The 22,472-nt window shown below is 43.9% G+C and overlaps 1 protein-coding gene across 1 annotated transcript in view; it reads right to left on the reverse strand.

Moving 5' to 3' along the window:
- Positions 1-17,018, reverse strand: part of LOC306973237 (cadherin-6-like) — a 115,429-nt gene extending 98,411 nt beyond the window's left edge. The window contains exon 1 of the mRNA XM_079570139.1: positions 16,880-17,018. The gene's annotated coding sequence lies outside the window, so the exon portion shown is untranslated. The remainder of the gene's footprint in view (positions 1-16,879) is intronic.
- Between the last annotated feature and the right edge of the window lie 5,454 nt (positions 17,019-22,472).

Here is a 22,472-nt window from a genome sequence, read left to right on the forward strand (position 1 = left end):
CCCCTTGATTTTTGGGGAAAAAGTTCAATAAATCAGGCTAGGAATTGAATATAAAAAATAATGAAAAGCAAAAGCCCTGTAAAGTCCAACACTGTGAAGTTTGACGCTCCTTAAGTGAAGATGTTGTTGCAAGAGTGGAACGAAAACGTGAGTATATTCTTCTCGTCTTTAGGCTGTCTCCTCGAAAGGAAATGACCATATTTGGATTACACACTGTACACGTGGACACAAAATATGTCAATATTGGCGAACGAACACACGTGGGAAGTCTTTTGCAGAGCGATGTTGTAGTTACTTCCTACTTCTCCAACTCACTTGAGACAAAACGTTCTGTATCCTGATCTGTATCCTGCTATTTTAGTAAGTAAGTACGTAAAGTATAGGCATTTATATGCTGCATTGGTACAGTGGTACCTCTACCACTGTAAGTACTTGTTTTTGTGATAAATATGGGTATGTTCCAATGGCCGCTGGCTGCTCTGCTTTATGCCCACAACACTAGAGGCCGCCATTGCTGCAGTACCTCCATATCGCCGCTGGGCCCCCATTGAAAAGCATTGGACTTTAGACACGTTAAAAACAACTTTAAAGCCTGGTCCCAATTTTTTGGGAACTATCTAGAGCTGGATCTTCCTCCTGAGATAACGCTGGGTTAGTCACAAATAATGAAACCAGGCTGGTTTTCGTAAGAAGAGTTTTTGAAATCTGGTACTTAATGAGGCTCGGACTGTTAGCATTGGAGCAGCGCGAGCTACACGTCACACAAGGGCGGAGTCTACAGTGAAGATCCCGCCCTTATGCCCTTTTTAGGAACATGCCTCGTCAGAGCTGGGGAGGAGGAGTCTGTAAATCCGCCATGACTTCCCCCTCGAGCGTGGTCATTGTGGTAAACGGGGAGGAGTGAGCAGAAGCTGTCTATTTATATATACAGTCTACGGTATGTTCTCGAGGTATTTTTCAAACCCGGAAGACAAGACGCTTGGATTCAGTTAACTCCGCCCCCTCTCTCCGAGCTGATGCAGGCGTTACATGGAGAAGATCTCTGTACCCGTGAACTTTCCCGTCGTAGTTTTTTATTACAACATGGTTAAAGGATTTTGTATGATACAGGACCTTTAAAACTAAGACGTTAAAGGAGAAAACTAGCTAAAAAAAAGTCACCTGCCATAAAGCACCTGGTTCAACGCAATTGGTGTAATGAGCTATCAAATGTTACCTTTAAAGTGCACCAGAATGTACTGACTGACATCCGTGATCGTAGGTGAGATTCCAAGACGCGTTGACTCTTTAACATCTGATTCTGATTCTGAAAATCTCCCGGCAGAAGAAGGAAAAGGCAAACAAAGAATGCAGCACGCTGAAACAACTTGCAAACTCCCTAACGTGGCAGTTTACGCACCTTTACTCACTTTCCTCCTCAGCGTCAGTAATTTGCAATTGTAGAACTTTCTTTCAGTGGATCTATCGGAGAAAAGCTTTCCATCTGACAGGCGCACAACTACCTTCTTTCATCTGGGTTCAAACCACCCCGAAACACCGCAGTTAGCTCGCTCTATACATGACGAGCGGCGTCTTTAGCTTCTAACAGACCCTCCCAAAAAAAAAATACATACGCCGGGCAAATTGGAGCTTGCTTTTAGCCGCGCGTTCTTCAAAAACCCGCGGCTTCTCTCTTGACAGGTGCGAGATTTTGAAATGTATTTTTATTTTGTGAAGGCAGCGTTCCCCGTCCTGACAGCTTGGCCAATTAGCGCGCTCCTGTGCCTGCGACTGTTGTGTCTTTGCGAGTCCATAACACTGACATCAAAAAGGAGAGGGAGGCAGATGAGAGCGGCGCAAACCTGCAACGCACCGTCTGATCAGATGTACACGGACCGGGGCGAGGACTCTTTCACCGCGTCCTCAAAAGGAGATCAGGGAAATGTTTGAGGCGCTAACTTTTGCTTTGGTACCTTTGTGTATCATTTAGGGGGGGGGGGGGGCGGGTGTCCTCCAGGGCGGCGCGCTTTCCCCGCTCAACTTTAAATATGCCAACTGAGCTAATCCTCCAGATCCGTTTTTCTGATAAAGATCCGAAGGAGGTCAGGAGGGGCATCGGGCTTCTCCAGGTGGAGAGTCGTCTTACAGACATAGTTACTAAAGTGTAGTTATTTAACCTGGAAGGTCAGTCAGCTGCTTAATTATCAAATCCCTCTCTTTCTCCCTCTCTCTCTTTGCTCTCTCTCCCTTTCTTTGTCCCCCTCTTTCTCTCTCCCTCCCTCCCTCTCCCGCATCCCTCTCTTTCTCTTTCTTTCTCCCTCTTCTCTCTCTCTCTGGCTCTCCCTCCTCTAGTGCTCCCCCTTCCTCTCTCTCTCTCCCCTCCCTCCCTCCCTCCCTCCCTTTCCCCATCCCTCTTCTCTCCCTCTCGCTCTCTCTCTCTTTCTCCCTCTCTCCCTCCTCTAGCGCTCCCCATCCCTCCTTCCCTCTCCCCCAACCCTCTTCTCTCCCTCTCTCCCTCTCTCTCTCTCTTTCTCTCTCCCTCCCTCCCTCTCCCGCATCCCTCTCTTTCTCTTTCTTTCTCCCTCTTCTCTCTCTCTCTGGCTCTCCCTCCTATAGCGCCCCTCCCTCCCTCCCTCTCTTTCCCCATCCCTCTACTCTCCCGCTCTCTCCCTTTCTTTCTCCCTCTCTCCCTCCTCTAGCGCTCCCCCCCCTCCCTCCCTCTCTCTCCCCCAACCCTCTTCTCTCTCTCCCTCTCTCTCTCTCTCTCTCTCTCTTTCTTTCTCCCTCTTCTCTCCCCCCCCCCTCTCTCTCTCCCTCTTCTCTCTCTCTGGCTCCCCCTCTAGCGCCCCCCCCTCCCTCTCTCTCTCTCTCTCTCTTTCTTTCTCCCTCTTCTCTCCCCCCCCTCTCTCTCTCTCCCTCTTCTCTCTCTCTGGCTCCCCCTCTAGCGCCCCCCCTCCCTCTCTCTCTCCCCTCTCTCTCTCGCCCTCTCCTAGCGGGGCCAGTTGTCTGATGTCAGGCTGCATTAGCACACAGAGCGGTCCCACAGGCTTCATTTAAAGCCTCTACAGCCACTGTAATTAACGGTGTGTTCTGTCACAAGTCATCAGCACCACCTCTCTCTCTCACACTCCCTCTCTTTCCCCTTCTGTTCCTCTCACTCTTTCTTTCTTTCTCTCCATCGCATGTTCCTTCTTCCTCTGTCTTTCTCGCCTCTCCTCACTCCTCTTTTCGCGTTTGCGGCCGCAGTGTTTGGAGACTCTGATGAAACAGTAATAGTTCAGGTGTTAATAATGTCACAAGTTCCTCACTCGCTCTCTCTCTTTCTCTTCATCCACCCACCCCCTCTTCCCCCCTTTTTGTTACCTCCTCTTTTTTTGGAGAGCGAACAGTCCAAAACTCTGCCATCAACTCTGATATCAATTTGTGAAATGAATATCATGCTAACTTCTGCCAGTGGGGGGCACTCTAGGCCCTCCAGTATTGTCTTTACATCAAATCTGTGGTGAAGTGCCTAAAATAATGGGTTTAGGTCTTATTTATGCAAGATGACAGACGTTCCCTGTCGTCGCCCCTCTGTCCCCTCTCTCTGTCTCCACACCAGTCACTATGAGGAGATAAGAGCATCGAATGGCTTCAGAGGATAAAGTTAGCAAACATGGGGCGCCGCGCTGCTGCTTAGGCCCGTTATCAGTTGATGACTTCTGGACTGGTGGCTTTGATTGGTTCTGAAGCGTCTCTCGATGTTATCAAGGAGGAGGTGAGGCCACAATCCTCTCGGTGTCTGTTGGCACATGAAAAGGATTCGCTCAAAGAGAGATTAAAGGAACGGCTGGAATAAATCCGGAATCAATTAGATTTGTATTGATCAGATAATGGTTGGGACTGATTGGATCAGCAGGCGGAGATAGGGCCAAAAAAACTGAGCTCGACATTTAAAAGCACTGCACCTCATTTTTCTTTATTCCAGCAGCGGTTTGGTCCGGCTTTGGTATATCGTAAACTCTGAGGAGAAACACTGTGCATCTGATTATAAAGCATTTGTATCAGTGTCACAAACTTGCATCAGATCCATGACCCGGGACGCTGGGGCATACACCTCACCTCACACCTGGGCCTGTCCTGCAGGCTGGGGGAGGGAAACAGACAGCAAGACTTCTCTACTGTTCAGACTGCGCCACTTCCCCATCGCCTACTAGGGCGGAACGAATACACATGGCGATTTTGACTTGATCTTGTTGCATAAAACTCAAATGTAGCTTAAACTGAGCCGTTTTTGCTCAACACATACACACAACGGACTTATTAAAGTATTACTTATAAAATCTAAAAGTTTCCTGCCTTTAAAACTTACAACCTATAGGCCAGTGTAACACCTCATTTGAAAGCTAAGACCTACAAAACTGATACTAACTGTTTCATCGCATTTTCATCACCTTTTTGACGCTCTTTCGTGGCTTTCGTTTTGATTTTTTGCTCTTTAGTTGTGTTTTTGTCACATTTCTGTTGTGCTTTCGTATTTTTTACTTGCCTTATTGTCCATTTTTTGTTCATCATCACTTTTTCCATCTACTTTTTGTCACTTTTCTGTGGCTTTTTTGTTGCGTTTTCATCACATTTTCACATTGTCGCTCTTTTGCCACTTAATTGCCTTTAGATTTGGGTAAAGAACTGGAGAAAATGCGCTCGGTTAAGCTGGGGGTTAAGGGGTTAAATATTATTCAAAATAGGTCCCATGGTAATCTTATATTGACAGATTTTTTGTAAATAGCCTCAATCATTTCTTGCTCTTAATTGTGTTTTAGTGAGTGCTTGTAAGTTCTTATCTTTATCCAAAACATTCCCAAACATCAGCCCTACACATTGTACTCTCTAAAACAAAACTGCCATTTCAATGGTTGTAACATCAAATATTCTTTCTCCAACTGAGCTGCAAACAACTCTTTACTGTTCACTCTCACGGCTCACCTTCATGTGTGGGGAGACGTGTGAATCCAGTCGAAGGTGAGGGAGTTTCTGTGATCAGTGCATCAGAGCATGTGGCAGCGCAGCCCTGGACTCTGAATGGAGTGATGAGCGCAGTGGCTAACTCAAAGCTAACAGAAGAAAGCAATAGCCCTTTGCGGCGGCTTCATTATTTAACGCTGATATTTTCATGTTTCATTTCATTTATTTCAGGCAATGGCACAGAAAGTACAGGCAATGGTAATGAACGATATGCCAACGATGGTAATGGACAATATGCCAACGATGGTAATGGACAATATGCCAACGATGGTAATGGACAATATGCCAACGATGGTAATGGACGATATACCAACGATGGTAATGGACGATATGCCAACGATGGTAATGGACAATATGCCAACGATGGTAATGGACAATATACCAACGATGGTAATGGACAATATGCCAACGATGGTAATGGACGATATACCAACGATGGTAATGGACAATATGCCAACGATGGTAATGGACAATATACCAACGATGGTAATGGACAATATGCCAACGATGGTAATGGACAATATACCAACGATGGTAATGGACAATATGCCAACGATGGTAATGGACGATATGCCAACGATGGTAATGAACGATATGCCAACGATGGTAATGGACAATATGCCAACGATGGTAATGGACAATATACCAACGATGGTAATGGACAATATACCAACAATGGTAATGGACAATATGCCAACGATGGTAATGGACAATATACCAACGATGGTAATGGACAATATACCAACGATGGTAATGGACAATATACCAACGATGGTAATGGACAATATGCCAACGATGGTAATGGACAATATACCAACGATGGTAATGGACGATATGCCAACGATGGTATTGGACAATATACCAACGATGGTAATGGACAATATACCAACGATGGTAATGGACAATATACCAACGATGGTAATGAACGATATGCCAACGATGGTAATGGACGATATGCCAACGATGGTATTGGACAATATACCAACGATGGTAATGAACAATATACCAACGATGGTAATGGACGATATGCCAACGATGGTATTGGACAATATACCAACGATGGTAATGAACAATATACCAACGATGGTAATGGACGATATGCCAACGATGGTATTGGACAATATACCAACGATGGTAATGAACAATATACCAACGATGGTAATGGACAATATACCAACGATGGTAATGAACAATATACCAACGATGGTAATGAACGATATGCCAACGATGGTAATGAACAATATACCAACGATGGTAATGAACGATATGCCAACGATGGTAATGGAAAATATACCAACGATGGTATTGGACGACATACCAACGATGGTAAGGACAACAGCAATTTAACTGAAACCCTGATTTCCCCTGAACATACTCGATCTACTGCTCACTTTAACTAGACTGAGATATAAACAAAAGCACATGCTTCAGGCAGCGCCTCTGTGGGCCGCATGCCTCTGCCATTTGGAAATCACATTGTGTAATGTCACGCTAAAATTGCAAATGTGATTAATCGTTCAGCCCCATCGCCCAACTCTTCTGACGCAGGAAGTCAAACACAAAACGGACATTCCGACACCAACTTCGCTCACTCTCAGACTTCTGTACTGTATATGAAGACCCCACGGAGACAGAAGACTTTGTTGTTTTCTGATGAGATTCTAATCATGTGTTAAATGCAACCACTGAGTGATTCATCTTACAGTTTCCAAAGTACAATTTGTTCAAAAAGTTACTTAACCATGTAATTGTTTCCCACTTCTGTCAACTCAATCCAAAACTCGCTGGGAAAGTTGAGTGGAGAAAAGCTGACAGTTCTCTCCGAGTCCATCAGATGAGATCCAGGCGTTCCCCTTATCTGCTGCTGATATTAATAATTCTAACAGGCTCCACATTTTCTCTAATCACACAGAGCGATCTCCACCTCCTCACATCACCCCATTTAACACTCAGACGCTCTCCACGGCGGAAACCCTGTCCCCGCATGGCACCGCGCTGGACGGGGAGGATCCAAGCACACGTTCATGGGATAAGGTTTAAGGCCGGACTATAGGCGGAGATAAATGAGAGACAACTAGGACTAAACGCAGGCTCAAACCAGTCTAAAGGAGGACCAAACCGGGACTTAAAGAGGACTAAACGAAATTCAAATGAGGACTGATCAAGGATTAAACTAGGACCAAAACAGGACCAAAACCCAGTCTAAAGTGTGGTCTAATCAAGGACTGAGCCTGGACTGGCCTAAAGCTGTCAGGACCTAACAGAACCAAACCTGGGAAAGCCTCCAGGATTAAATCAAGATAAACTAGGCCAAAAGCAGGACTTAACCAGGACCAAACTGGAACTGAATCAGGACTGAAGGAGAAGAAAAATCCAATTACACAAATATAGGATATTGAGTTAACCAGGAAAACACAGCGCCTAAATTGGGACTTGACCAAGACTCAACTGGGACTAAATCAGGACTGAAACAGGGCCAAACAAGGGATACTTTTATCGGGACCAAACCAAGAATAAAGCAATACCAAGCCAGGGCAAAACTAGGACCATACTAAGACCAAACCAGGACTAAACCCAGTCTGAAGTCAATTCTAAGGCCCAATCCCTTTAGCCCTAGCCCTCACCTTTCCCCTACGCCCTGAAAGAAATGGGACAGCCCTCCATCTGTCTGCATTTACAACTAACACAGGAATGGACGAGATAATCTAGGTTTTGTTCATCTTTTGGAATGAAAATGAAGCTTATTTGTATATATTGACCTATTAGAACACATTTAGATGAAAGAACGTTTCGAAAGCAAGCTTCTACTCGTCTCTATCATGTCTCTACGGACCCAGTTCAAGAGTAGTTTAAAAGACCTTATATTTGAGCAGCATCAGCTTCATGGTTGTATAAGCTACGCAGCGGCGGAGTGATCTGCTAGAAAATAGTCCCTCAAAATGTGATCATTCATGTGATGCAGGTCAGTTTTTTTCCAAAAATTATTGTATCGACACAGACATGTATATGGTTAGTCTGGTGTTATAAGTGATTTGCCTCAGGTGCTCTGTGGAGCGAGTCACACTGTTTTTAATGCAGGCTAGCTGATACCATAGAAATGCGCTAGCCTAGCACAAGCCTAGCACCACGTAACTCTTCAAACATAAGAACTGCATGAATTACACAAAAATATATATCTCTGAAATCAGCAACACTCTGGATAACTAGGAAATAAGGCCCTATGTCAAAAATCCTGAAATATCCCTTTAAGGTGTTTTGTCTGTAGGTGCATCTGAAAAAGCTCAGATTAGGGGGGTATGTGGCCCTTCACTTCAACACAACATAGAGTTGGGACAGCCCTTCGCCTCTCGTGAATTTCCAAGGGGAAGGGCCGAGTCAAAGGGTCGAGGAGGAGACTTGAGATTGGGCCTTAACCAGGGCTACACCTACACATGATGTGGACTTTGTTTGATGAAACACTATCAGTTGCATTAGTGAGTGACCGGCCCCCGCGTCCTCACGTCCTCATTCAGCCCTGCATGCCTCTCAGTGTCGGCTTAAACAATGCCCGGTTAGAGAACAGTGCATAGATAGCGTTTGCGAGCCGACTGTGTGCTAACGCCACTGACCTCCCCCGCCCCCCACCCTTCCAGAATCGCCCCCGCGGCAAAGAGCAAAGGTGAGGAACGGAAACCGGCGAGCGTCCTGCACCCATCTGCTGACATTTACCTGCAGAGGACGGAGCACACAAATGTCCTCTCCGGCTTTATGAATATTTGATGTGACAGTTTTGTTCTGGTGTCTGAGCATTATTGACTCGTAGCGGTCAGTTCGTATGCCGGGGCGTTAGTATGCAGCGTATCCCGCGCCGCCACTAGGGGTCATCAGCGCGGGCGAAGACTCACGATGCTGCGTTTCAAATATTCATACAAAGACGAGACACTGCAGGTGAGGAGGGAAAGACTTCTGCTGTAGATTACACAATGAAAACGTGTTTTTCCACCCCTCTGTTATTTAACCTCTTAGCTCCCGCCTTAACCAAACACATTTTTTCCAGTTCAGCCTTATCCAAATCTAAAACTAAAAACGTCATTTAAGCCTCAATATACACTGCATTCCAAATTATTATGCAAATTGTATTTTTGTGTCAAAAAGGTTACTTTTTTTTATTTTTATGAAACTATAGTATTGTGTCTCTTTGAATCACTGACATTAATCTCAGAGACCTGGGATGATTAGTTTCAGGTTAAGCCCAGTTAAGGGAAAAACTACTGAAAAAGGGTGTTCCACTTTATTAAGCAGATCATCATTTTCAAGCAATAAGGGAAAGAAAAAGGATCTCTCTGCTGATGAAAAGCGTGAAATAGTTGAATGTCTTGGTCTAGATATGAAAACCTTCGATATTTCATGAAAGATGAAGCGGAATCATTGTACTGATAAGAGATTTGTGGATGATTCAGACACACACGGGTTTGTGCAGATAAAGGCACAATATGGACGGTTTCTGCCAGACAAACACATCAGATGAATAGAACAGCAGCTACAAAGCAGCATTCAGGTATTTGAAGCTGCTGGTGCCTCTGGAGTCTCCCGAACATGAAGGTGTAGGACCCTCCAGAGGCTGCAGTTGTGCATAAACCTTCTATCCGGCCTCCCCTAAACGGTTCATTGAAGCTGATGAACAGAAACGGCTGCAGTGGCTCAGAAATACATGAGGACTCATTTTCAAACAGTCTTGTTCACTGATGAGGCCGTGTAGCCCTGGATGGTCAAATCAATGGAGTAGTGGATGGAGGTGAATGGCCACAATGTCACCACTTTCTTCTATGCTACAAAAAGAAGAGCCGTGCTTTCCCGAACAAAATCCTCTTCATCATGACAACGCTCCATGTCCTGCGGTAAAGAAAACCTCTGCATCACTGGCTGCTATGGGCATAAAAGGAGAGAAACTCATGATGTGGACCCCCTCCTCCCCTGACCTCAACCCTATTGAGAACCTTTGCAGCCTCAACAAAAAAAACATCTATGAGGGTGTGAGGCAGTTTTCATCCAAACAGCAGCTCTGGGAGGCTATTCTAACATCCTGCAAAGAAATCCAAGCAGAAACTGTCCAAAAACTCACAAGTTTAATGGATTTAAGAATTTTGAAGCTGCTTCACACAAGGGCTCCTATGTTAAAATATAACTTGACCTGTTAATATTTTTTTGATTGAAATAACTTTTGATTTCAGTAAATATGACCTCCTAATGCTGCAAATTCAACAAATGACCATTTTCAGTTAATTACAAGCTTTAAAATGTATAAAAACGATGAGTTGCATAATAATTTGGAACAGTAGATTTTGAGGTTTTTACTATATTTATTTTTGAAAAAAATCCTGTTATCACTGGGAATTTTTTTCAACCACATTTAAATGATCCTCGACCAGTTAAAGACTTAAAAATGATGCTGACTCTCATTTGAATTGACAATTTAGAAAATCTTAGAAAAATGTCATTTGCATAATAATTTGGAACGTAGTGTGTATCGAACTTCAAATGTTGTTATGGTGACGGGCCTCCCCATACCAGCCCAGAAGATTTGCCTGGGAGATGCAACCAGAGAGCGGCCGATTGTCCGATGGACCAAGGCAAAGCTTCGTGAAGAACTGCTAACCAAATCTTTTAACAACGTATTCAAACGCCACAGGAATGAGGACCTGCTCAGGGGCGCGTGCCCAGGCCGGGCGGGGGGGGGATGGATAATGGTTACATTTGCCATTCAAACGCACGGACAGCGCGGGTTCATTTGCTTAATGCCCTCGCACTGAAATCAAGCCAGCATCTCGGAGCATCTGACCTGGAACTTTAGAAAAGTGCGAGGGAAATCAGCAATGTGGAACAAATGCACACGGTCCGACTTTCATAAACAAGAGACAAGACTTTTAAAATCCCTAATTATATTTCCCTTTTTCAACTGAACATAATATATTCATGTGCTGAACAAAGGCAGGAGTCTTTATTTACAGGAGGCTTAAGGATCTCACTCAGATCTGTTCTTCACTGGAAAAATATGCAAACATATGTTGGATCAGTTGCTTAAAAAGTTGAGTTTTGACAATTTAGTGATTTGGACTGTCTTTAAATAAGATGAGCCTAATTAAATGAGAAAAAGAGCACTTTTAAGTCATTTTGATCCAAGACAATATGGCAATAAATAGAAGTGAAATATTACTCCAATGAAAGGAAGTCAGACGATTACTGTGTTTGTTTTAGGAAATTACTTCAATATTAAAAGAAGAAAGTGGAAAAATCCGTTTTAAAAAGTGTAAATAATAACTTCAGTGACCGCCTGTTCGACGTTGAGACGTTCTTCCTTTGTCGCGAGTCAGTGGCTTTGACAGTTCGCCTGCACAGCGCCGCCTACTGCTCGGGAGTGTTATCACGGGAAATTGAGTGGGACGAAACATGTAGGCGACTGTACACTTGTTTTTACTTTGACGCCTTAATAGAAGAGTAGTGGAATGGAAAGGATTATATTTAGCATTTCAAAGGTTGAGGAGTAAAAGTTCTGTACAAAAATACTTCTCGAGTAAAGTGCCGGTGCAGTACTAGGCCACTCGGGTAAATCAGTGCCATGTTACCGGCCCAATCACACTCCGTAAAGAGCCACAGACATAAAAAACAAAACTGTGTTGTACTGTGATGTAGTTTGTAGTGGAGGCAATTTGACGAATATGAAGTTTTTCTTATTTAACCTCTTAGCACCCGTCTTAACCAAGTGCATGTCCTCCAGTTTGACTTTACCCAAATCTAAAAGCTTCTTTGACTGGAGCGTGTAGCCTATAGGCCAATGCCAAGCCTCATTTGAAAGCTAAGACTGACAAAACTGATTTAAGCCAATCTTGTTCCTTGCATTGTTGCTGCGTTGTTGTTTTTTGGTTCTGTTTTCATCTTCGTTTTTGTCACTACTTCGACGCTGGCAGATGTTTTTTTTTTTACCATTGTAAATATTCAGTCATTTTAACTGATGCTCCTGAGGGCTATGTTCTTGGGGCTTCACACCCCTGGTAGGGTCTCCCATGGCAAACAGGTCCCAGGTGAGGGGTCAGACCAACAGGCCCGGTTAGAACCACGAGGCCGTCCTTCTGTGGACCCTCCCCCTGCAGGAGGAGCCATAGGGGCTGGTGCAATGTGATTTGGGCAACTCCAACAACAACCCCTATACGACCAAGACAAGTGGAAGAAAATGGATGGATGGAGATATGACTCAGTCGCAGTGTTTGAACCTTAAAAACATGGAGACAGAGGGAACCACCTGATGACATCAGCAGGAGGCGGTCAGACGTCTCCGGGTCCAGCTCATGTCCCCTAAGTGTGTGTAGCTGGGGCTTCTGGACCACCCTGGGACCAGGCTAAGACCTCCAGGCCGTCGGCACAAGTGCACCATTGTACTGATAAGAGCCAAACAATGCCCCCTGGTACCCCCCTGCACTAAACCTCACAGGGATTATATGGTGCGTCAATGTTACGAGCGCCAATAGCTGTAGCAGAGCCACACTATATACGAGCACAGGCCTCGGGAAGAAGGTCTAGCTGGAATAGTTTTGCACACTTTAAACAGCAATTTATCTGTACTTTCTGACTACACAGAAATCAAGGACTTGTGTCTTGGCGCAGAGAGCGACTCTTTCACAAATAAAGCCCATTAGTCACAAAAACAAACCACAGGACCTCATTAAGTTGTGGGGGGTTTTGCCTATTAAATGTTGAATGCTTGAAAACATAAAAACAACCTGAACTTCTGGAAACAAATGCCTCATCTTCACAATAACATGTTTAATTATTGCACTGATGAGGAATTGTCATTTTAGGGGCGATTTTTCTCACGTTGGTGCAACATACAGACTCCAAACTTTGCTTTTTCAGAGGGATTTTAAATATCTAAGCTTGAATTATTTAAGACAAAACTTGATTTTTTTCAGATTGATTCCACTGATAAACTGCATATTTTAAAATATAAGATATAAGATATCCAAAATACCATATATCAACAAAATAAAACCAGACATTTCAACTTGGCTCTATCCATTATTTAGGTTTTGTTGCCAAAATAGCTTCAAGTTTGTGGATTTTTTATAAATTGCAATTGTGAGTGTATGAACGGAGATGGGATAGGTGTATGCTGGAATGGAGGTCATGTGATGAAGTGGGGAGACTAATGTGGGGCGTGAGTCACAGATTAGGGCTGGGACCATGTGTAGAGAATAAAATGGGAAATAAACTCGTTGTCCAAGATTACAGGTAACTTGCAATACCAGTGGCTGGTCCATCATGGGCGCCGCCCCTACTATCAAGTTTGCAAATAAAAAAAATAAAAAGTTTTGAGATTAGCAAAATCATGACTGTCTGTCTTTGAGTTTAGCAAAATCATGAGTGTCTTCTGTACAGGTGTTTTATACACTGGAGGGAGGGGAGGGGAAGGAGCGGGTCATTTTGTCTGCCAGCTTCATCATGTGCTGTAACAGCACATCATAAATGTGTAGTTTTGTGTTTGGGGCGGCGAGAAACAGCACCCACATGATCTAACCTATGGTGCTCTAATATGGTATAAAAACGTCCAGTCAAAACAGGTCTAAACCAGCATAAACCAGTACAAACCAGGTCTAATCCAGCATAAACCAGTACAAACCAGGTCTACACCTGTCCAAAACAGGTCTAAACCAGCATAAACCAGTACAAACCAGGTCTAATCCAGCATAAACCAGTACAAACCAGGTCTAATCCAGCATAAACCAGTCCAAAACAGGTCTACACCAGTTCAAAACCAGGTCTACGCCTGTGCAAAACAGGCATAAACCAGTCCAAAACAGGTCTAATCTAGCACAATCCAGTCCAAACTAGGTCTAAATCTGTCCAAACCAGGATGCATGAGACTTATATAGCACTTTTTTGGACACTCAAAGACGCTTGACAATAGAGTAGAGGCAGAATTAGAAGTGGCTCATATATCCAAACTCAGGACTGAATCTACTCATTAATATCACATTCCAAACCCAAGTTTCAGCGGCGATTTGTCACTCGCTGAGACTCGGCTTACACAGAAGATTAGAATTCCTCTGCCCGCAGCACTGACCACTGACCACCGCTCTGCTATTCTTTGCATATCGAGCAGACCAGGGCTGCTGGTCACGTGGGTTGGTTGTCATATTGCTTCTTATAGCCACACCAGGGGGCGCTGTGACTTGATATTGTTATTGAACGTCAGTTTTAACATCCTGATTCTCCTGCTGAGATATGCTTTCATTCACTAAAAAAAAAGTTGAAATGAGGTATTTAAACACCTATTCTGTCCTTTCACAGTATCTCAAAAGAACTTAGCAATCCATGTTAACTCCAAAACACTCTGTTAATAACAATCGGAACAACCAACCCCACTCACTGTGCCGACCTGCCCCGCACATGGGGCACACTGCAGGTGAATTTTCACATTTAGAGATATCGATTTGAAACGTTTGCTGTAGATTACTGACATAAATATGAAAGGTTTTCAGTCATTTTATGTTTAGTTTTAAAATAAGTTATTTATTAGTGGGAGAAAAAGAAATTAAAAACTCAATAAATCTGGTTAGGAATTAGATATTAAAAAATCTCTTAATTAAAAAAACTTGAAAATATATTTCAGTCCAAGGCTGGAGAAGTTGAAGTCTGTAGGAGCTCCTGACGGGGAGAAACTGCCGCACAAATGTGAGAAAAATGCATTTTGAGAGAATGGCAATTTCCCAAATAAATCTAAGGAGAAACATTGAATCAGTGCAATAATTAAACATGTCATTATAAGATGAGGTATGTTTCCATGTTAAGAAACCAATTTGTCCCCAAACCGGAAAATTGAAAACAATGTGTTTAATTGCCTGTAGTGTCTCTCCTTAAGTGAAAACAAAGCAAGCGAGCCCAACTTCAGGCCAAGGGTTTAAGCTTTCATGTAACCCCTCAACCCCCACCGTAACCCAGCACTTTTCCTCCAGTTCGGCTGAACCCAAATCTAAAAGGTTCTATGACCTGAGAGTTGACCGTTTATGCCAGGGCAACGCCTCATTTGAAAGCCAAGGCCTCAACTCTTTTTTTGTTTTTGTCGTCGAGTTTTCGTTGAGTTTTCATCACGTTTTCATCACGTTTTTATGTAATAATAATAATAATGCTTTGGTTTTATACAGCGCTTTTCTGGACACTCAAAGACGCTTTACATTGCATTATTCATTCACTCCATACTTGGCAATCAGTCTGCGCCATCGGCCCCTCCGACCACCACCACTCACTCACTACATTCCCCAGGCTTCCTTGTGCTCCCAAACAGGCCCTTCCTGCTTAGCTTCCAAGGTCTGACGGGATCAGTCAGAGCAAAGGCGGTGCGGCCACCTGTGTCTTTACCATTTACTTTACACTAAAACACGAAATGCAGCCACATTGCGACAAAAACGCAACAAAAATGTGGCAAAATCTTTTCAAAGATGCAAAATTGATGAAAACAAAACAAGGAAGACGCTTAGATACGTTTTGTAGGCCTTAGCTTTCAAATAAGGCGTCACACTAGAGGCTGTAAGCTCCAGTCATGAAGCTTTTAGATGCTTGGTGGAATGTGGTGTTGATGAACAGTGGACTCTACATAAAGAAGGTGTGACAACCAGCCCCTGTTTCCCCCACACGGCCTGATATCACCAATATGTCGAGCGTCTGCGCAAGTACCTGCTCCCACCACTCAAACACGCCGTCCTGCCTCTCCCATCCATCCATCCATCCGCCCGTGAGAGCAAGAGAGAGGGAGTGAGGGAGGGAGGGAGGGAGGGAGTATAGGTCAACTAGAGCGAGGCAAGATCTGCCCGTCTGTTCTCATCACCGTCACTGCGCTGCGCTACAGCACAGGCGGACAGGGCTCATGGGCACGTCCGGACGCGAGCGCACGGGCAGCCTGGGGTATAGTTTCCAACAGAGCCCCCAATGAAACACTCGTAACATCTTCAAACAACACTAACAAATAACAGCAACAACAACAGCAAATAAAAAAACATGATCGCGTACGTGCTCGGACAAAATTGGACACGAAATCAAGCGCGCAACTGGAAAACCCATCAGCGTAAGAACACGCGCAGCCAAATGAATGTGCCAAAAAACGCATCGAGCCACAGCATGGAGCTAACAGAACCATGGGTTTGGGGAGGGTGTAGATCGTTTGGGGCGCGGAATGGCACATTTTGGAGACCTTTACGCACGAAGCGAGTTTCCGAGTTTTACAGGAATAATCATCAACAAAACAAAACACTTTGAAGCTTTTCTTGAGTAAATGTAGGTGAGGGTTGCGCGTGAGGCTACACCCGTTTTCCAGTGATATGGTTGCGTTTTAAGAGCCTTGGAAAAGAGAAAAAAGGCACAAAAAATGATAAGAAGAGGTTGGAGCGAGCGGGAGATGCGATGCCCCCGCGGCTCCGACGCCCACTGCGATGTACAGGCACCGGGGTGATTTCCGAGACACTTCCCCCAAATCAAAAATAGTGTGCATGTCCGGGATATACGTGGGTATTTTGGCAATAAAACATCCAGAGAAAAGAAACGAGTTGCCTCCGCGCTGTTGTTCCAAATCATCTGTGGCAGCGCTCTGTCAGGATGAACGTCTTTGCGAATGTTTTTTTTTTTTTCTTTGGTTTTGTTTCGAAGCCGTGAATGATGGACTGAAATCCGAGATAAAAAGTCAGACATCGCCAATAACAGCCAACACCAAACAGTCATCAACATTTAGACTGGAGCGAGCGCTCGAAATCACAGCAAGGCACGTTTTAAGTAAAACAGAAAAAAGAAAAAGAAGAGTGTACAAACAAAGCGACTGCACGGGTTATCAGCAGCGGGTTGGAGTTTGGAGAAGTTAGGCGTAAACTGTACTCACTGTCGCTGCCGAAGCGAAGCGTCAAAAGGCTCGTCGAGTTGCGGGAGGCGAACGGGCGAACCGGGGGATAAACTGCTCCTCTCTGCGTCTGACCACGCTCTGAAGCGATCCGCGCTCCGACTCCGCGCTCCCCCTTCTCTCTCTCTCTCCCTCTCCGTCTCTCTCGCCCCTCTCCGCCCCTCCCCTTCGAATCCGCGCGCGCAGCACGGGTTGAAATGGGCGCTGATTGGTCATTATGTGCCAGTGTGGGCCGATTAAAAAAAAAAAAAGGGAGAGAAGCGCAGGACACACGCGCAGGCAGCGGGCTTCATCAACAGTCCCGCTCCCCCCGCGGGCGCGTTTCAATCAGCGGCCGCTTCACCGCGAGTGACGGGCTGCTCTGAAGCGACGGCGCTGGGTCATTTTCGGGTCTCTCACGGCCCAGAGAGAACGCGCGCAAACGCAGCTCTGAGGCAGGACTGATTGCAGCCTTGTTATTGACTAAAGATCCGCCGTTCCGTGAGTGCGCAAAGTCACGTTTTTACATCATCAAACGCACCTGTCTGAATGTGTGTGTTCTGTGGTTACCTTATGTAACTAGAGTTCTATGAGTGCACTGTTGGTGTGATCTGTAACGGTCCTTTCATTTTTTAAATTATTATTGTTTGGTTTATTTGGGCTGCAAGGTCACAGAGAGTCATTATATTCGTATCAACACCGTCCCCAAAGGGAGTGGAATAAAACTTACCCCCCTTACATTAACTAAACATAGCTGTTTACTTCATTTCATTTCATTGATACAATTCATTAGTACATAGATCATGACTATGATAATGTCTCTGTCTGTAGCATATTGGTCAAGTATTGCTGTTTGGATTGTTCAAATGAGGTGCCAACCTTAAAGCCACACCGCGTAGAATTTCACCCAATAAATAAACTTTAAATACAAGTATTTATTTTATGATTCCTCATAAATGTACAAACAAACATGTGATTTTGCTGTGAGAGGCTCAGCTCTACACAGACATGACTGTAACTTTACCAGGAGTGGGTGCGTCTCCAGCTCGTCTCCATGGAGATGTGATTAAAGTCAGCAGAATTTGAGCTTTCAATAGTTTAGGTTCTCATCAAAATCTATTCTTTGATTACCCACTGCAGAAATAGCATTTTCTGCGTCGAGCTGGTCACCAGGAGCAGGTTTTGTACTGACAGCAACAGTATAGTCCAAAATGTTACGCAGTGTCCCTTTAAGTTCCTCTTGGTCATTCCAAAGATGTTCCCCCTTCAGTCAGGACTCTAAGGAGGTGCGGACCAGTTGTTTTTTAAAGTTCTTTTTTTCCTTCATCTCTGTTGCTGAACATCTTCTGAATATTTGAAGGAAGCTGATTATGTTTGACTTCATACATTTTCAGGAGAGTTTTGAATTTGAGCAAATCCTCAACTTTTAAAGGAGCAGGCCACCGTTTTCTTCCATACTGAGATATGTGCTTACCTGAGCTTAGACGAGTTGATGTGTACCTGTCTTGTCTTTGTGTGTGCCCTCAGTCACGCAAAACTACTAAAGATGTTGTTAGCGTTTGGCCTCTCCCAATGTATTCCTATAGCTCCAAATGGGGTGAAGTTAGAAGCGACCAAGCTCTTCCACAGGCACAAAGACCAGACAGGTACGGATCAACTCGTCTAAGCTCAGGTAAGAACATATCTCAGTATGGAAGAAAACGGCGGCCTGTTCCTTTAATGCACACGACTTTAGAAAAAAGAGGGTTTGCGTGATCACGAAACCCAATTCTCAGAGCTATTTTTGAAGAGTGTTCATATGTTTTCCTCAGACTTCCATACCATAACGTATGTGAGGCAGTACAAGAGTACAATGAAGAGTATATAGGGACTCACTATCTAACATATGTTTTACTTTACCTTTTAGAGCAATTTTAGTTTATATTAGTGATGTGGGAGTTTTTGATCCAGGACTGCTCCAAGAAAACTGTATTTGTCTACTCATTCGATCATTCATCACTCGTTCATTATTGAGGGTTATTTGTGTGTGAACATCCATTTTCTTCTTAGCAAATACCATTAGTTCAGTTTTCTTTGAGCTCAGAGATCATTTATTTGTGTTAAACCATTGTTTAATCCTACGTGTGTGGCATCTGCAAACAGCACCATTTTTGTTTTCTTTAATTCTTCACATAAGTCATTTATGTAAAGCAAAAAAAAAGCTTTGGACCGAGTATTGAACCCTGAGGTACCCCACATGAAATATGTCTCAGAGTAGATTTGTATTCACCGATCTGAACAAATTGCTGCCTTAAATAAGATTTTAACCACTGCAAGGGAAGACCTCGTATACTGTTTCGTTCAAATTTCTTAAGTAAACTATTGTGGTCTATTGTATCGAATGCTTTTTGTAAATCAATAAAAAATGCTAATGAAAAGTCCTTATTCTGCTATGCTAATGCTATAAGTGACTTCTTCAACCAAGTCATTCAATGCAGGGGTTGTAGATCTGCCATTTCTAAAGCCAAACGGACTGTCGTGTAAAATAGACTGAATTTGTCAATGAAATGATCTGTTGGCAAACAATTTTTCCAATATTTTTGAAAATTGCGCCCCTTACCCTACTGGAATTACCTTTGCACTTTTCATTTCAGTTGGAAATGTGGCTTTTAGAAAGGAGAGGTTGCAGATGTGCTCTGAGGGCTTTACAATTTCAAGAATTACACTTTTAATAAAGATCGTGTCAAAGTCATCACAATCAACAGATTTTTTTTTTAGCTAAACTTCCACAGTGTTTAATATTTCTTTTTCACTTACTGGAGCGAGGAAGAACGACATTGAGTTTTTATTTGTATAGGCAGCATTTTGTTCAGAGATGATTTTCGCTGTAAGATTGGGTCCTAGATTAACAAAGTATTCATTTAATTGCTTGACAACTTCTCTCGTGTCTTCTATTTTTTGATCATTATGAATAATGTAATCAATAGGGCAGTTCATGTTCGGTCGCTTTTTAATTAGACTATTTTATACTTTCCATATTTCTGTAATCTTACTGTATGTGTGTTGCAGATTTCAAGCAGATTTGTATAATAATCTTTCTTGCTAGTTCTTAATATAGTTATAGAGTGTTTTTGTATCTCTTATACTTTATTTCATTTTTAGTCTATCTGTTTCTTCAGAATCGTCTTGTTTTTGCATTTTTGAGACCTTTGGTAATCCTATTATTTATTATTTTTGCACTTTTGTATGTTTATTTTTGAACAATGGACAACGAACTTCAAAATTGTGTTTAAAAGTATTTAGGACGTGTTTGTAAGCTCGGTCCACATCATATTTTTCATTGATGACATGTTCCCAGTTTTGGTCCACTAAACTCTGCTTTACAGCAGTTAAAGCAGCTCTAAGTAACATGTTTACCTTAATACATCCTTTCCGTCGTCCCTCTGGGGGAAATACAAGTGTTAGTGGGATGATTCATCTCCCCCTGGTGTCTCTGGCCAGAAAAGCACAATCGCAACTTTGCTGCCACCGGGTCGGAGTCAACAATACACACTAATGCAATCACGAAGAAGAAGCTAACAGGCTAACACGCAAAGCTAACTGCGGGCTAACGTCACTTAAACAGTGTTTACAGCCAAGTTTGAGTGAATAAAATGACCTGACTCTGGGACAGACCTCTCTCTAACTGCGTTTCGAGTGATGGAAACACCAAATTTCGCATTTAAACTCTTAATTCGCTTAAAAAGTTTATCCGCTCGCTTGAGGTGGTTTTTGATTTGTGCGCATAATTGTTGATGCGTATTTTGCAAGATGGAAACGCAGTTTGTCGAATAAATGTCATGAAGCGCATAAACAGACGCTGGTGCTAGCGTCGTTTCCATGGTAACATGGCTGCTTATGCTGGGTTTAACGCGCTTTAATGGGATTCTTAACAAAACGCATCAGTTCGTGACATGACACGATTCACCCTCTGTTCGTGGAGTTCGCAGCGGAGCGTGTCCTTTCGTGATGAGGAGTGGCGCTTCGTAATTCAACGTGAGGGCATTCGTACAGCATTCGTAGAGCATTCGTACAGCATTCGTACAGCATTCGTTGAGCAGAATCACTGTTTTCACGCACAAAATTGATGAAAACACACGCTACGCCGAAAAGTAGCCTACTTTTTCGGACCTGCAGCAGCAAAAGGAAAGTCACACACACTCGGCCAGTCTGCGCTCCAGGCCCGGGACAGCACCAGGTGACACCTGCGGGGCAGGTGAAGACAGGCCTGTTTTTGTGGATTATAAAGTTTTTCCAACTGGAGCTGAGACTGACCAGACGCGTGAGAATCATGGATAAAGAGGTTTAAGAGCAGCAAGTTCTCCGACGGATCCCCAGAAGATCGAGTGCACAGGGAGTGTAGTGTTTTTATGCTTATTCTGTGGAGTAAACTAAAGTCAGCCCAAGTCGTGCAGCTATTGAGCCCAACGAGTCAGGGGCACACGGCGGAGCGAGACGTCCCTGCTCCGCCTCCAGCCCGGTGTGCGCGGCAGCGATCTTTCCACATTCGCCCAATTCTTGACAGATTTTTGACAGAACGCGACAATTCCCAATAACACGCAGCAGCTCGCAGCAGCTCGCAGCAGTGCGGGACGCATATTCGTGACCGTGTGCAATAATTCGTGCCATTAGGCTAATCATAACACGCAGTAACAGGTCGCAACAGTTCGTGGCGGCGCGTGAAACCTCTACCCCCAAATCACTCACATTCGTGATCCTCGGCCACGAATGTGGATTCGTGGCATTCGTGACTTGTCGCCGTTATGTGTAAACCCAGCATAAGAAGGACAGGTTTGTGTGGACAGAGGATGAGATTGTGGCCCGGTCTCCATCTTTGGCTCTGGTTTGCCATAGTTACAACAGTGCCGTTATTCGCTAGAACAGCTTGATGGAAACACGTAAAATTCGCATCTGTTATACGCTTTGCTTTAGCGCATTTTGAAAAGATTCGCATTTTGTTTGATGGAAACGCAGTTTCTGAGGTTCTCTGTGTTTAGTCCTGACTCTGGGACAGACCTCTCTCTGAGGTTCTCTGTGTTTAGTCCTGACTCTGGGACAGACCTCTCTCTGAGGTTCTCTCTGTGTTTAGTCCTGACTCTGGGACAGTCCTCTCTCTGAGGTTCTCTGTGTTTAGTCCTGACTCTGGGACAGACCTCTCTCTGAGGTTCTCTCTGTGTTTAGTCCTGACTCTGGGACAGACCTCTCTCTGAGGTTCTCTGTGTTTAGTCCTGACTCTGGGACAGTCCTCTCTCTGAGGTTCTCTCTGTGTTTAGTCCTGACTCTGGGACAGACCTCTCTCTGAGGTTCTCTCTGTGTTTAGTCCTGACTCTGGGACAGTCCTCTCTCTGAGGTTCTCGTCGTGTGTAGTTTTAGTAGACATGCTTTAGACCTGTGCAGAGACCTGAGCACTGGACTAATATGGTTCTATTTCCTGATTCTAGTCAGGAGGGAAAATAGATTTAACGTATTCAAAAACTAAGTTTGTGCCGAGCAGATGGAAAAAGAAGAAAAAGAAGTACGCTCTAAAAACTCATCTAAAAATAAATTACATTTTCTTGAAATAAGAATAATTGAAGAA

Source organism: Gobius niger (genome assembly GCF_951799975.1).
Source record: "Gobius niger genome assembly, chromosome: 13".
Classification (NCBI taxonomy): Eukaryota; Metazoa; Chordata; class Actinopteri; order Gobiiformes; family Gobiidae; genus Gobius; species Gobius niger.